Source organism: Channa argus, chromosome 12, assembly GCF_033026475.1.
Source record: "Channa argus isolate prfri chromosome 12, Channa argus male v1.0, whole genome shotgun sequence".
In the NCBI taxonomy this organism is placed as follows: Eukaryota; Metazoa; Chordata; class Actinopteri; order Anabantiformes; family Channidae; genus Channa; species Channa argus.
The window spans coordinates 4,161,524-4,177,104 of record NC_090208.1 but is presented as its reverse complement, the minus strand read 5'-3'; the positions used below and the strand labels follow the sequence as shown (position 1 = coordinate 4,177,104).

The window sequence follows — 15,581 nt, the reverse complement described above, 5'->3', positions numbered from 1 at the left end:
TATTTGTCCATACTTGACGTCTTCTGTTCTCACTGCAGCTGAATCCGTCTCTGTAAAATAACATACACATTACTTTACTGAAAGTACTAGTACCAGCACTGTATTTAAAGCTATACCCATAAAAATACTGAATTCTTATTTTTATTAAAAGGTCCTGCAGTGAAAAACCTCCACATTCAGCTGAAGTATTTTTTTAACAAACAGGAAACTGGGCGACCACAGAGCTGTTAGGGTCTATTAACAGATTCAACGCAGAGAACAAAAACTGACACACACAGCAGAACACATGGTTCATTATATTAAAATAGATCAGACTATGATGTGAAACTGTATGAAATAAAGGAGATAAAACTTTAATAAGTTGTGGTTCCAAAAATATGTAAAAATCTATCAAATATAGTGGTAAGAAAACGTATGTGAACCATTGGAATTTTATGGTTTTCTGCATTAATTTGTCATAAAATGTGATCTGATCTTCATCTAAGTTGCGTATTAACAAATATAATGTGCCTAAAATAATAACATAATAATGTTTTGATATTTCATGTCTTTATTGAGAACAACCATAAAATCCTCAGAGTGCTAGTGGAAAAGTATGTGAACCCTTGAGTTAATGACCTCACAACAGCTCCTTGGAGTCAGGTGTTCGCATAACTGGAGTCTAAGAAAATGAGTTTGGAGGTGTGGACTAGAACTTTGACTGAAAAAACACTCAAAACATTTTGACTTTGCTCCACACAAGAAGAATTTCATTATGTAAACTGTGCCTCATCAAAAGAGCTTTCAGAGGATCGATGATCAAGAATTATGTATTTACATAAAGTTGGAAAGTTACAAAGTGATTTCAAACACTTGAAATTCACCAGTCTACAGTAAACCATCAGCAAACCATCTACAAATGCAGACACTTTGGGACTGTGGCTACTCTACCAAGAAGTGGGCACCCAGTCAAAATGACCCCAGGAGCACAACGAAGACTCATTAATGCCACTGTATAAAGATGATCTGTTGTCAAAAGTGACATGTTCATATATGTCATGTATGATGTCATCTTCTCCAACATTTACCTCATCAGCTGCAATCAACCAAAATGAACAATAATACGATGCACCGTGTAATAATATAAATGGAGATTTTTATTCACAAAATAGCCCAAGAAAAATTAAACTTAAGTGCAACAAACATTTGTATCCCACCTTTAAGTTTCCTCTGAACATGTCGTCTCACCAGTAGAACCAGTAACACCAGTAGAAACAGCAAGACCAGTAGAACACCAACACAGATGAGTGGAACAGACAACCATGTCATCCTGTCCCCCTTATGGAGATGAGTAGAGGCTGATGGTGAAGAGATTGATGTAGGGGATGGTGTGGTGATGGGTTTGTCTAAAATAAATGATTATTAAATTCACTTGAATTAAAAAAAAAAAAAAAAACATCAACTGACTTTTGTCCTGACCTGTGACGTAGATCCAGCTGGGTGGAGACTCTCCATGACTGCTGATGTGACACTTGTAGAGGCCTTCATCAGACTTGGTAACATGGTGGATGGTCATGTGACCTGTAGGCTCAGTCCTGATGAGGGAGCCATCTTTATAGAAATCAGCTGGGAGCTTGGAGGGAGGCCTCTTTGTTTGACAGTGCAGAGAGACATCATGTCCCTCCATCACAGGGAGGACAGGACTCTGCAGGATCACTGCTCCACCTCAACACAGAGACAAACTACAGCATTTCATCCATTTCCACACAGCTTCATCAACACTAACTCCACAGTCTGATCTTACCAGTGACAGTGATGGTGATGCTGTTACTGGTTGATGGCTCTCTGGACTCACACCAGTAAACTCCACTGTCCAATGTGGTCATGGGACTGATGTTACAGGAAGAACCAACTGGTTCTCCCCAATCTTCACACTCAGCTCTGGTCTCTCTGGTCGTGTTCCTCCTCAGTGTCCATCCAGCAGAGCTGTCGTCCTCCTCACAGCTCAGAGAGACAAACTCATATTCAACCAGCTGAGAGAAGTTGGGACTCATAGTCAGACGAGCTGTGAATTCAGTATGTAGTTGAGCAAAACATAATTGTACAAATAAAACAACAACCCTGAATACAATTAGAATTTTTTTACAGCTTTACGACATCAAATTCTAGATGTGGTTAAATGAAGTAAACAACAAGTTCTCATCCCACAGCGTCAGATATTGTGCTGTGGTGTTTGTTCTTTGGTGTATCATATGACACCACACGGTCATTGTTGATCGCATATACAGCACATTTTCACAAATACATTACAACAAAATTCAGTCTTTGCATGTAACCTATCCCCCCATGGGGTGAGCAGTAGGCTGCCACACACCTGGTGGGACTTCTGCATTCCAGCTCAATGCTTTTTGTATTGAGCTATCAAGCCATTTTTGTTTTCATTTGACATTAAAACATATTTTGACTTGTTTTCATTTTTGCATTTTATAAAAATTCTGCCTTAAAAAAAATATCTGATCTGATCTTCATCGTGAAAGCAGCTACATTACTTTGGAGGATTTTACTGTTAAACCTGGAATCTAAAGTAAAAGCTTTCCAGTCTTATGGTTTAATAAAAAACATTGCTTATTTCTTCTAGACCCTGACTGATGTCTTTACTGTGTCTTAACATTAAAATTACTAATTTTATGCTGCTCGGTCAAAATTAGACACAGCTCATCTGTCAAATCCAAGACTGTAAATGAAAAACATGTAGTGTTTTACCAACTATGTCACACAGAATATTATTGATGTTTTTGCTTAATTCTGTGTCTCTGGATTATATTTCTCATTATTTTTCTTTATTATAGAATAAATGTTAATGTGTATGTTAATATATAGTTGATGAAAGGAATTTTTGATTTTGAGAAGTATATTACCAGCTGTCAAATAACTCGAAACATTTCTTAGTAAATCTGGTTATTTTTAAATGATAATTAGCCCTAATGGCATCTCTTTTTTACTTTGTCAAATAAGATATTATATTATTATTAATACAGACTGAGGAAGAATAATCAGTACCAGCAAATTGACCCTTTAACAGCTTTAGATCTTCAGAAGAGAAGTTTACTAACCTTGGTTTGTGATGCAGCACAGCAGAGGAGTCACAACTAAAGAGAAATATTATATGTAACGTTAACATCATGTCCATTATTGGAGAGGAGGTTATGGTGGTGGAGGGACTGGACAGGAAGTACAAGTGGTGGTTTTCTACAAGACGGGACATAATAGACTCTACTTAAAAAGCTCTTGTCCTTAATTTGTGCAGGAAGATGCTGCAAATATTTCCCGTGTTTTGTGGGCAGTACAATAATGATCCTCTGTGTAGGTGGATAGATCTTTAGATAGATCTGTAGCAGCCATGGTTTCTATCTCCACAGCTGATTCTGCATAGTTCATAGTTTAGTGATTCTATAGCATCACCTTTTTGTTCTATTGATGTTTTATTTAATTATTTTTGTTTTTATCATAGTTTAAATGCTGTTTAATATTTTCTGATCTTTACATATTTGGAAAAATAAATTATACATTTTTCATTGTCATATTGTTTCTTAATGCTGATCAACACAATCTTGTTTTAAATGTAATTTCTTTACAAAATGGTTGATATTTACCAATATCTATCTCACCACCATTCATCAAACTCATACTATAATTCTGACAAACTATGATTGTAATCATTTAAATTAGACAGATTGTACTCACGAAGCAGACACTGAAGAGATGTTTCATCCATTGTACCACTGCGTGATATGAGCTGAAAGCCTGTTTTGGTCACAGTAGCTAATCCCACTTCCTTCCTCTTTGTAAGTGAGTTTTTTTGGGGTGTTATTTGTTTTTACAGTGGTTGGCAGGCTTCTTCAGGCTTAGCTAGAATAATTGGACAGGACTGCCCTAACTTTGGTCCCAAATTTGACTGGCATGACTTTAGAAAGCCTTAAACATGATTATCATAATCAAGACCAAATGGAATGTTAGTTACAGTATCACAGTAGCCTATATTCACATCTTTTGTTTTTGTCTGTGCCCATGAAGATACCTGTTGTTTTAACAATGTGTTGGGTATTTCAAACATTTCAGTGAGTTTTTACACAAAATAAAAAGACGACTGAAAAAAGAAACAACTGAGTCATCACACAGAGATTCCAATGGGAGTGGGGCAGGGGGTTACTGTAGCTGAGCTGAGTCTCAGCAAGACTCAGAAAAACTGCTGTGTTAGTGAAAAAGAGAGCGATCGATGACTTGGGTCAGTAGGTTTCTCTCGTCTGTGAGTCTGTGTCAGATTGACTGAAGAAGAGCTGGGGACGAAGGGGGGTCCTCACAGCGAAGAGAGGATCGGTTCAAATTTATTATTTTATTACAAGTATATTAACACACCTCTGGGAGAAGACTCACCAATAACTTAGCTGAACTGTACTGAAGCTTTGTTAGGTGTGTGTTGGCAGAGGTCTGTGCACTGCCACACACACACACACACACACACACACACAGACCAACATTACATAATATATTTTGGGAAAACTGGTTCTGCAGCTGCTGTTTCAAATCAAACAGAAGTAAACTTTCTCCACCACTTTTTTATGTTCATTTGAACAGTTCTACAGACTTGGAGCTGAACTACAGGATCATCGAGGCTTTTGTATAAATAAATATTTGATCTGCAGACTCTCTGCTCTCAAAGAGAAACACTATAGACCTGTATTTCAGTCCAGGATCCAAAGGCAACTTTGTGCATGTTTCACAGTGAGCGAGTGGAGGAGAGTAATGAAGGTGACAAATGGATGCTTTTAACTTGAAAGAATGCTGACACTGCATCCAAACTGTTTGAAGTACAAAATAAATGTCACGCTGAGCAGAGTGATGTCATTAAATACTGTAAATAGGATTCATCCTGCAGAGTTACTAGTAGCAGTACTACCACTACTGCAGTTATGCTCTGTCATCCTACTGCCTGCTGAGGGTCTCTTTGGTGACACCTGCTGGTTCAAAGACAAAAGTGTGAACCAGTCTGACTTCCTGGAAATGGGCTGATTGAATCCCTGAAGAGAGGCCTGTTTTCCTCCACTATGATGACGTCTAAGCAGCAGCAGGAACCAGTGAGCGTTTGACTGATTTCTGTTTCATAAAATTAAATCACACTGTAAATCACAGGCTGGATTGTAAAGTTGCTCTTTGGTCTAAATGTGTACAGAACATTAACAGGAGGAGACTAAAGTAATGAGCAGGTACAGCTGTTACATCACTGATATGAGAGGAGAAATACAAATTTCTGCTGATGTGTCTCTGTGCTCTGACTGCTGAGTAAAGATGGAGGCTGCTGCTCTGTCTGTTCCCTGTAATAGGACACTTCCTGCTTCTCTTCAAGCTGCAGTGTAACATCCAGCTAAAGCTGCTCAATCACAACACAGTTTCACTTAAATTGTCATGAGAAAAATTTTAAAACTGCAACACTGTTCACCTTTTACTGCTCTATTTCATTTCTAGCAGACCTAGTTTGTCAATTGGATTCCTAACCAGTGTGTATTCACCTGTATGTAAGGTTCACTCCTTTGTCCATTTGTATGAACTCGGCAGTGAGCTGAGTGGTTAAAGGCCGAACAACATGTAAAGCCTTCAATCTGATTGTCCCACTCTAAGTAAAGAACTGTTCTGCTGAGTTTCTCTTTTTGCTGATTAAACTCACCATAAATATCACTTGTGAGATGCCTTTTGCCTCTTAACTTGTCTTACAGGTTTTGCCACAACAAATGGCACAAACACAAGCAGAAGAGCAGTTGTGCAGTTTGTTGCAGTGGAGTGATTCTAAATCTAAAAGTAAAACTTTGAGCAGCTGATGAATCAGTTTACACAAACAGTCATGTTGTAGACAATTGATCTGAGTCCAGAGCAGGAACTGTACAGCTAAAAATATAAACTACTACTTGTAGATTATCTACTGCTGAATTATGACCAGCATCAAATAGTAGTGGTGTAAAATGTTTCCTGTATTTCAGTCGTACATGCTCTACATTGTCCTTCCTAAATACACAATCAGAAGGTTCTCAGAAGAACCAAAACTTCAATAAAATCATGTTCCACAGTATTAGAGTCAGAACAAAAGTAAATACAATTTATAGCCACATGGGGACGTTACTGCCGCTAAACTATGTAGGGGTACACAGTGCCTTGCAAAAGTATTTATACCCCTTGAAATTTCCACATTTTGTTATTTTACAACCACAAATGTAAATGTATTTTATTGGGGTTTTATTTGCTAGACCAACACTAATGAGTGAATTTCCCCACTGTGGGGTCAATACAGGTTGATCTTATCTTACATTTGTCATATTTACATCGTCATCATGAAAAGGCCGTCCAAGCCGTCAGGTGCATCTTTTGTGGCTCCTCCATGGCCCGTTTGGGTGCAGCATGGAGGAAAATCTGCCAGTCAACCTGTTCTCCTTCCACAAACACGTCTCATGGACACACATCATTTTACACCACACCAAACACCTCTTTGGAACAACAGATATGTGTTATGTAAATGTAAGTCTCTGCACCTACAACACTGGATGAATACAAATGTGTGGTCAATATGCCATTTACTGAACCATCACAGATGTTGATCAACCTAAGAAAACTTCTGCTCCAAATATGATGTAACTTGCACCCGCACCGAATTAAATAGGGTAATAAAAGCCTGATCCAGTAAAACGGTTAGTACAAGCAATGGACAAACAGCTTGGCATTCCAAATCTATTACTGCCTCAAATTAATGGAAAAAAATTCTTATTTGAAGGTCGCTCAAATAAATGGACTGCAGTCACCTGAACAATAACATATTCCCAATCAGATCCAATAGAAACTCTATAATACAACTGTTTGCAGATCCAAAAGTAAAAAACCGAGAACTACTTATATTACTTATGCTGTAAGTCCAAAGACTTACAGAAATCCACTTAAAAATCCAATATTTATCCCACCAATGAACTGCTAAGACAGATTTAACTTTGACCACAAACACGCAACTTAAAACAGGAAACACGAAAGTTAGAAAGGAAGTGATGTTCCAGAAATTTAGAAGAATCTCATTTAGCCTGAAAAAATAGTTTAAAAATGTACAAAAAATCATTCCGTGATGCCAGAACAGCATATTATTCATCATTAATAGAAGAAAACAAGAACAACCCCTGGTTTCTGTTCAGCACTGTAGCCAGGCTGACTAAGAGCCATAGTTCTGTTGAGTCTAGTTTTCCCTTAACTCTGAGCAGCAATGACTTCATGACTTTCTTTATGAATAAAATTGTAGCTATTAGAGAAAGTATTCACCAGATCCTCCCCCCAAATATTACAGATAGATCTTCATGTACAGCAGTGCTAGAGTCATCGATAAGGCCCCAATAACTCTTAAGCTCTGCTACCTCCAGCTCTGCCTCGTGTCTTTTCTTCAGTGCCACTGTCTCCAAGCCGAACAACATCTCCCTTGTTCTTAAAAATTGGCACCAGTACACTTCTCCTCCAGTCCTCAGCATCCTCTCACTCTCCCTTCCCATCTCTATCTCTTTGTCTGGCCAACCTGTACAAATCCACCTCTCCCTCTTTAGTGTCCAACCTAACATACAAGTCCTCATATGCTCTTTGTTTGGCCTTTGCCACCTCTACCTTCACCTTACGCTGTATCTGCCTGTACTCCTGTCTACTCTCTTCAGTCCTCTCAGTGTCCCACTTCTTCTTAGCTAACCTCTTTCTCTGTATACACTCCTGAACTTCCTCGTTCCACCACCAAGTCTCCTTGTCCACTTTCCTCTTTCCAGATGACACACCGAGTACCCTCCTACCTGTCTCCCTGATCAAATTAGCTGTAGTAGTCCAGTCATCTGGAAGCACCTCCAAACCACCCAGAGTCTGTCTCAGCTCCTCTCTGAAAACTACACAACATTCTTCCTTTTTCAACTTTGTCCTCTTCATCTTCCTCACCACCAGCATCATTTTACACACCACCATCCTCTGTTGTCTGGCTACACTCTCTCCTACCAACACTTTACAGTCACTGATCTCTTTCAGATTACAGCGTCTACACAAGATGTCGTCCACCTGAGTGTTTCTCCCTCCGCTCTTGTACGTCACCCTATGTTCCTGCCTCTTCTGAAAGAAAGTGTTCACTACAGCCATTTCCATCCTCTTTGCAAAGTCAACCACCATCTGTCCTTCTGTGTTCCTGTCCTGAAGACCAAACCTGCCCATCACAGTCTCATCACCTCTGTTCCCTTCACCTACATGTCCATTGAAATCTGCTCCAATCACCACTCTCTCACCTCTGGGGATGCTCTGCATCACTTCATCTAACTCACTCCAGAATTTCTCCTTCTCTTCTAGCTCACATCCTACCTGTGGTTCATAACCACTAACAAGCCTGAACATCACACCTTCAACTTCCAGCTTCAACCTGTCTGATGCTCTTTTCACCTCTAGAACATTCCTCACAAACTCCTCTTTCAGTATAACTCCTACTCCATTTCTCTTCCTATCTGACCCATGGTAGAACAACTTGAACCCTGCTCCTAAGCTTCTAGCCTTGCTACCTTTCCACCTGGTCTCCTGGACACACAGTATGTCCCCCCCACTTCTCTGCATCATGTCGATCAACTCTCTAGCCTTCCCTGTCATAGTACCAACATTCAAAGTCCCCACTGTCAGTCCTACATTCTTAGCTTTCCTCTTCTCTCTCTGCCTACGAACACACCTTCCTCCTCTTCTTCTTCATCTTCGACCAACAGTAGTCCAATTTCCACCGGTACCCTGTAGGTCAACAGCACCGGAGGCGGTCGTTGTTAACCTGGGCCCCGACCGATCCGGTATGGAAGTCATTGTCACGATTCGCATGTTTTATTTGGCATGTGTTTTACGTCGGATGCCCTTCCTGCCACAACCCTCTGCATTTATCCAAACTTGGGACTGGCACAAGAAGACACTGGCTTGTGCCCCCTTGCGGTTGCGTTCCCCCAATAATGTCAAATACTAAAATAAAAACATTTTGACATGTTTGTATCTGCGTACTGTTAAAAATGTTCAGCAAGACAATCTAAAGTCAACTTTCTCTGCATGTAACCACTTTTTCTGGTTTTCATTATAAAGAGGGAGGTTAATCAAAGGAAAAGAATCATGTTCAAATCAGGTTTTGGTTCAATCACAAATTCAGATGTTTAAAGCACATTTCTGGTTACATATTGGATATACAGTATTGTTCAAAATAATAGCAATACAATGTGACTAACCAGAATAATCCAGGTTTTTAGTATATTTTTTATTGCTACGTGGCAAACAAGTTACCAGTAGGTGCAGTAGATTCTCAGAAAACAAACAAGACCCAGCATTCATGATATGAACACTTGTAAGGCTGTGCAATTGGGCAATTAGTTGAAAGGGTTGGTGGTTTCATACTCTACTGGCCACATGTTGAAATGTTCTTGGATAAGACAGTGAACCTTCACGTTGCCCCAGATGTGGGATTTTTGTACTGACAGAACCTTTTATCCAAAGCATCTGCCTGCAAACAAATGAGTGAATGTAGAAATTAGAAGTAAACGTCTTACCTTTATGTTTCCTCTTAATGCAGCGTATCACCAGTGGAACCAACCACATCAGTACAGATGTAACAGACAACAACATCGAGCAAGATGTAGTAGTTGTAGTGGCAGTAGTGGATTCAATCAATTACATCAAAATAAAACTGAGTTCACTCATTTTATGACTTAAAACTCTTTTAGTTTCTTCTTTTGTATCATCTCCATCATATTCAACATCTCTGTAACATTGACCTAATGCAGAAACCTGACAACATTAATACAGGAAACAAACCACAAAAATCTGGCTTTACCCTACAAACCTGTGAGGTGTGGAGGTGGAGATGAAGTAAAGGTGGTGGAGGTGTGTTTCTAGTTTTACCTGTAGAGGGCGTCTACCTGTTATTCACAGATGACACTGAACAGTACTATGTGTATGAATGTTTTAATGAGACTAAAATAATACAGAAGTGATAATGACTTTATATTACAAACGGAGCAGCCATATTGGATTTTGAGGTCGGGGTAAAATGACATTTTGATTTTAGAAGGAGAACACATTGATCATGTTGGATCAGTTCAGAAGTGATGCTCTGTGGTGGCGTCACTAACGACATCATCATAGTCATCATCCAATCCCTGCTCAGCCTGGATGACCAAGCGAGAGGTCATCACCATGGAGACAGGCAGGTGATTTCCTACAGTCAGAAGATTAAAAGTAGAAAATGTATAAATTGTGATTAATAGGATGATCAAGTTGACTTAAGTGTTTTTAGGGTGAGTGAGTGGCTCAGAGTTTTACCTTTGGGTCTGTGTCGATATAAAGACACCATGAGGACAGTGGAGATGAAGTATGGACAGAACATCACCAGGTGGATAATCAGTCTGTAAACAAGATGGAACGAGGTGGAGGCAGGGGGTGGGGGTGTAGATAAGTTTGGAACTTCAGATGTGGTCGGAGGTTTTTCTGTGGAGAGAATCAGATCTTCAGGTGAATAAAATGTGGATGAAATAAATGTGGAAATCAAAGTGAAGCTCCTGACCTGTGACGTAGATCCAGCTGGGTGGAGACTCTCCATGACTGCTGATGTGACACTTGTAGAAGCCTTCATCAGACTTGGTAACATGGTGGATGGTCATGTGACCTGTAGGCTCAGTCCTGATGAGGGAGCCATCTTTATAGAAATCAGCTGGGAGCTTGGAGGGAGGCCTCTTTGTTTGACAGTGCAGAGAGACATCATGTCCCTCCATCACAGGGAGGACAGGACTCTGCAGGATCACTGCTCCACCTCAACACAGAGACAAACTACAGCATTTCATCCATTTCCACACAGCTTCATCAACACTAACTCCACAGTCTGATCTTACCAGTGACAGTGATGGTGATGCTGTTACTGGTTGATCCCTCTCTGGACTCACACCAGTAAACTCCACTGTCCAATGGGACGATGAACCAGATGATACAGAAAGAACCAGCTTGTCTTCCCCAGTCAGCTTCACACTGAGTCCTCTGTCCTTTGGTCGTGTTCCTCCTCACTGTCCATCCAGCAGAGCTTTCGTCCTCCTTACAGTTCAGAGACACAGAGTCTCTTTTAAAAAACTCAGACCTGCTTGGACTCACAGTCAGACGAGCTGTGAGAAATTCAGCATGTAGTTAACAAATAAAACTCAAAAATCCCAGACATATTATTTATTTACTTATTTTACCTCTCAGCTGAATTAAATTCTGTCTACAATGAAATAAATGATCTTCCTCTGTAATTAACACAGAAATCATAGGGTTCTGCTTTGCTGAATCAACACAAATATCATCTATAGGAATGAATATATCTCTGTAGAACACAGTTGCAATTAGACCTTTTTTAAACATAATTGAAAGGGACAAAACAGAAAACAAGTTTTAATATTTTTATGTGACATAAAAAAAATTGTAATATTTATTTTTTGTGTTACATTTTGCTTTTCTGCCAACATTGTACCTGAACGTTTTTGTTCTGCACAAAGACACATGTGTTGTTTGTGGAATTACAAAGTAAATAATCAGTTATACATGTTTTTGACTCATTTTACAAAAAAAGCTGGTAGTTATGGTTGCAATGGTCTGATAACCATTTCATTTTATTACACAAATTCTATTAGGTTACTGTCAGTAACACAAGAGTTTTATCACCAGTGGCAAAGATATAAAATGAGAAAGTGTCCCAGTCATGTAGCAAGTCTCTGAGTCCAAGTAGCAAACTTTCTACACCAGTACTGACTTTGGGGAACTTTCATTTATGCCAATTTTTGGACAGAATACAGACATTAATTATATTTTTCAAATAATTATATTATTTTGAAAAATGTGTTGAAAAATGTTCATGTGTTTTGTTTTGATGGTTTTATCCAGTCGGATAGTTGTACATGTACTGACCAAACAAAAACAGATTTGCTTAGAAACTTTACTTATCTTGAGAAATGAAGGAAAGTCTCTACGAGATGTGGCCATTGTAGCAGGTAGTGTGGGGGAATAGAGCACATTTAGTCATATGGTTAGATAATTAGCAAACAGTCAACCAAAACAGGCTTATTGAAGAGGACAAGAAGTCACAGGTTGGGTCATGTTTAGAGGACTGTTTAAGATCAGGCCCAAAACAATGTACTTTGTAGTAGATAGTGGGTCCTGGGGTCACAAGATCTACAAGAAGCTGCAATAAAAGGGTTTTATTGTTTCACAACTGACATCGTTAGATAACCTAGAAAGGCACAATATTTGAAGTGGGTCTGTCATAACTTTTAGAGGTTAACGGGTGGAGCAGTCTTATCACCTGGTGTAAGGTCTGGTGTTTGATTTTATATAAAAATATACAATGTGTTTATTTCCTTACACATATTGTAACAGTGCTTTGCTTGTTTGCAGGCAGAGCACTGACTGTCATTTGTTTTAGTATTGTTGTACATTGTGGTTTGTGGTTTGGTTGAGTTTTAATCCTTCTCTTGTTTCTCGTACTGTGGCAGGTTGGAGCCTCCACCCATGGGTGTGGTTGGTACATTGGGAGTTCACTCACTGTTATACTGCAGGTTCAGTGTTTGTATGGTTTGTTGTGTGGTTACTTCACATTTAGGATTCTTCCAGCCCCCTGCCAGTGGGTGCTTGGTCTCCCAGCTGTAGTATGACTGTGTTCTTCTTTTACTTGATTTTGTTTTTCTTTTTTCTTTTTTTTTTATATTGTGATTTTGTTTTTATTAAATATCTGTTACAGCAGTTGACCCACACTGACTGTTGTGGCCTCTTTATTGAAGCCTCTGTGCTTAATTTATACATTTAATCTTGACAGAGTATCTCAGGATATTCGAGGTCACACCAAGAAATTAAAGATTTGGTTTAAAAGATGTAAACTATAGTCTCCACAGACATGCTGCCACTGGATCCAATCAGGACAGAAGGTACAGTGAAAGGTCAAAGTGCACATCTGCCCAAGAAGACAACTATTTACAAGTGTCCTCCTTGAGAAATAGACGCCTCGCTGCACCTGAATTGCCTGCATCGAGAAACCAGTGTGCACAGACACTTTAAGTAGGAGACTCAGGTCAACTGGACTCATGAGAACAGTTTCCAAGGAAAAACTTCTAATAACCTCTCCCTAGGTTGGTAAATCAGAAGAAAAGGTTTTACGTGGGCCAAGGTGCACAGACAGTGGAGTCAAAACTTTGACTCATGAGTCCACAAAACTTTGTTCCAAGCAAAGAACCTGTGTGTGATGTAGAGTTCTTGAAGAGATAACAGATGCCTTCTTATCACCATCAGTGATGGAAACATGATGATCTTGGTAAAAGGAAAGTGGATGATCTGCATCGTGTGAAAAGCCTCCTCAGTCAGCACAGATACCACTGAGGATATGATATTCTCTCTGGGTAATTTCATTTAGCAGCAAGACAGTGACCCCAAGCATTCTTTCAAAACCTCAACACATCTCTCAAAACAGGGACTTTTCCAACCTCTTTCAAGCAGGCCTTGATTACCCCACTGCTCAACAAGCCTTCTCTTGATCCCTCTGTAGTGGAGAACTACAGACCTGTCTCCCTCCTTCCTTTTCTGGCCAAGACAATGAAACGAGCAGTTTTCAACCAACTCTCAGACTTCCTTTCCAAGAATAACCTCCTCGATGTCAATCAGTCTGGCTTCAAGAGGGGTCATTCCACGGAAACGGCACTCCTGACTGTTGTGGAATATCTTCGAGCTGCAAAAGCCACAGGTCAATCATCTGTCTTAATTCTACTTGTTCTATCATCAGCCTTTGACACTGTGAACCATCAGATCCTCTTGTCCAAACTCTCTGACTTGGGCATCTCTGGATCAGCTCTAGACTGGCTTTGTTCTTACCTATAGGGACGAACCTTCAAGGTATCCTGGCGGGGGCATCTTTCTAACTCTCATAGCCTCTCTACCGGTGTGCAGCAGGGCTCAGTTCTTGGTCCTCTCCTCTTTTCTATCTATACTTCATCCCTAGGTGCCATCATTCACTCACATGGTCTTTCCTATCACTGCTACGCTGATGACACACAGCTCTTCCTGTCCTTTCCACCGGACGACTCCACTGTCTCATCGAGCATTTCTGCCTGTCTCTCAGACATCTCAGTCTGGATGAGTGAGAGACACCTTCAACTCAACCTCTCCAAGACTGAAGTCCTTGTCTTCCCAGCCAGACCTTTGATGCAACACAACATCAGCATCAACATTGGATCTACAGTGATTGTCCCACTAATTCGGCAAAAAATCTGTGGGTCATCATCGATGACCAACTGAGCTTTAAGGAAAACATCTCCTCAGTCTCTAGGGCAGCAGATTTGCTCTTTACAACATCAGGAAGATCAGACCCTACATCACGGAATATACAACCCAACTCATTGTACAGGCGCTGGTCACATCTTGTCTTGATTACTGCAACGCTTCAAAATGCGGCAGCTCGCAACATTTTTAATCAGCCAAAAAAGACCCATGTCACACCACTTTTTAGATCTCTACACTGGCTTCCTGTAGCTGCTCGCATCAGGTTCAAAGCTCTGTCTCTTGATCACAGGGTGGTTAACTCGACAGCTCCCGCTTACCTCAACTCACTCATTCAAGTCTACAATCCTTTTCGCCCGCTGCGATCTGCCAACGAACGACGTCTGGTGGTCCCAGCACCGCATAGAAGACACCAAGCAAAACTGTTTAGCGCAATGATCCCACAATGGTGGAACGAGCTACCAAACACTGCACGCTCAGCAAACTCTCTCCCAATATTGAAAAAACTGCTGAAAACTGAACTCTTCCGCATCTTCCTATGCACTTAAATCTCTTAAAAAAAAAAAAATAATAATCCTTTCTGCTCTCTTGCACTTGTATCTCGTGAACTGTGAACACTTTTCTGATAGGACTTTGCTTTGATGTTTTCTCCTTGACTTAGATTTTTGCTGCCTTGTACCTCACTTGTAAGTCGCTTTAAAATGTAAATGTGTAACAATTATCTGGAGAAGAAAGTAGCTGCTGGAATACTCTCAGTTAAGGTTTGACCAGCTCAGTCACCAGATCTAAACCCCATTGAGCTGGTGTGGGAGAAGCTGGACTGAAGAGTTCGGGAAAACTGCACAAACAGCACAGCAGAGCTTTGGGACGTTCTGCAGAAAGCCTGGGAGCAATCACACCTGAATATCTGCAAAACCTGATCAGGAGCCACAGATTTATCAGGCAGTGATTGATTCAAGGGCAGATATTGTTAATGAAACACATGCAAATTCGATTTGAAATTGTTCTTTTTTGTGTTTTGTGACCCATTTACAACCATTTGATTGAATAAAACCTACAAATAACACAAGAAACACACAAGTGTGTCCATAAGTCCATGTGTCATAAACTGCTGTTCTACAGTTAAAACACAGGCTCAACCCTGATGAGAACTAAGCATCTTTTTTCGGTTTTTCACACCAGATATTATCCAAACGGAATGAAGGCTGAGGAGCAAACATCAGAAGCAGCACAGTGTCCCTTTACCTGCTTTA

General features: G+C 40.1%; 1 protein-coding gene across 1 annotated transcript in view; it reads right to left on the bottom strand.

The window, feature by feature from the left end:
- The window catches only part of LOC137137811 (low affinity immunoglobulin gamma Fc region receptor III-like), a 32,045-nt gene that overhangs the window by 2,302 nt on the left and 14,162 nt on the right, over window positions 1-15,581 (bottom strand). The gene's annotated exons all lie outside the window — the stretch shown is intronic.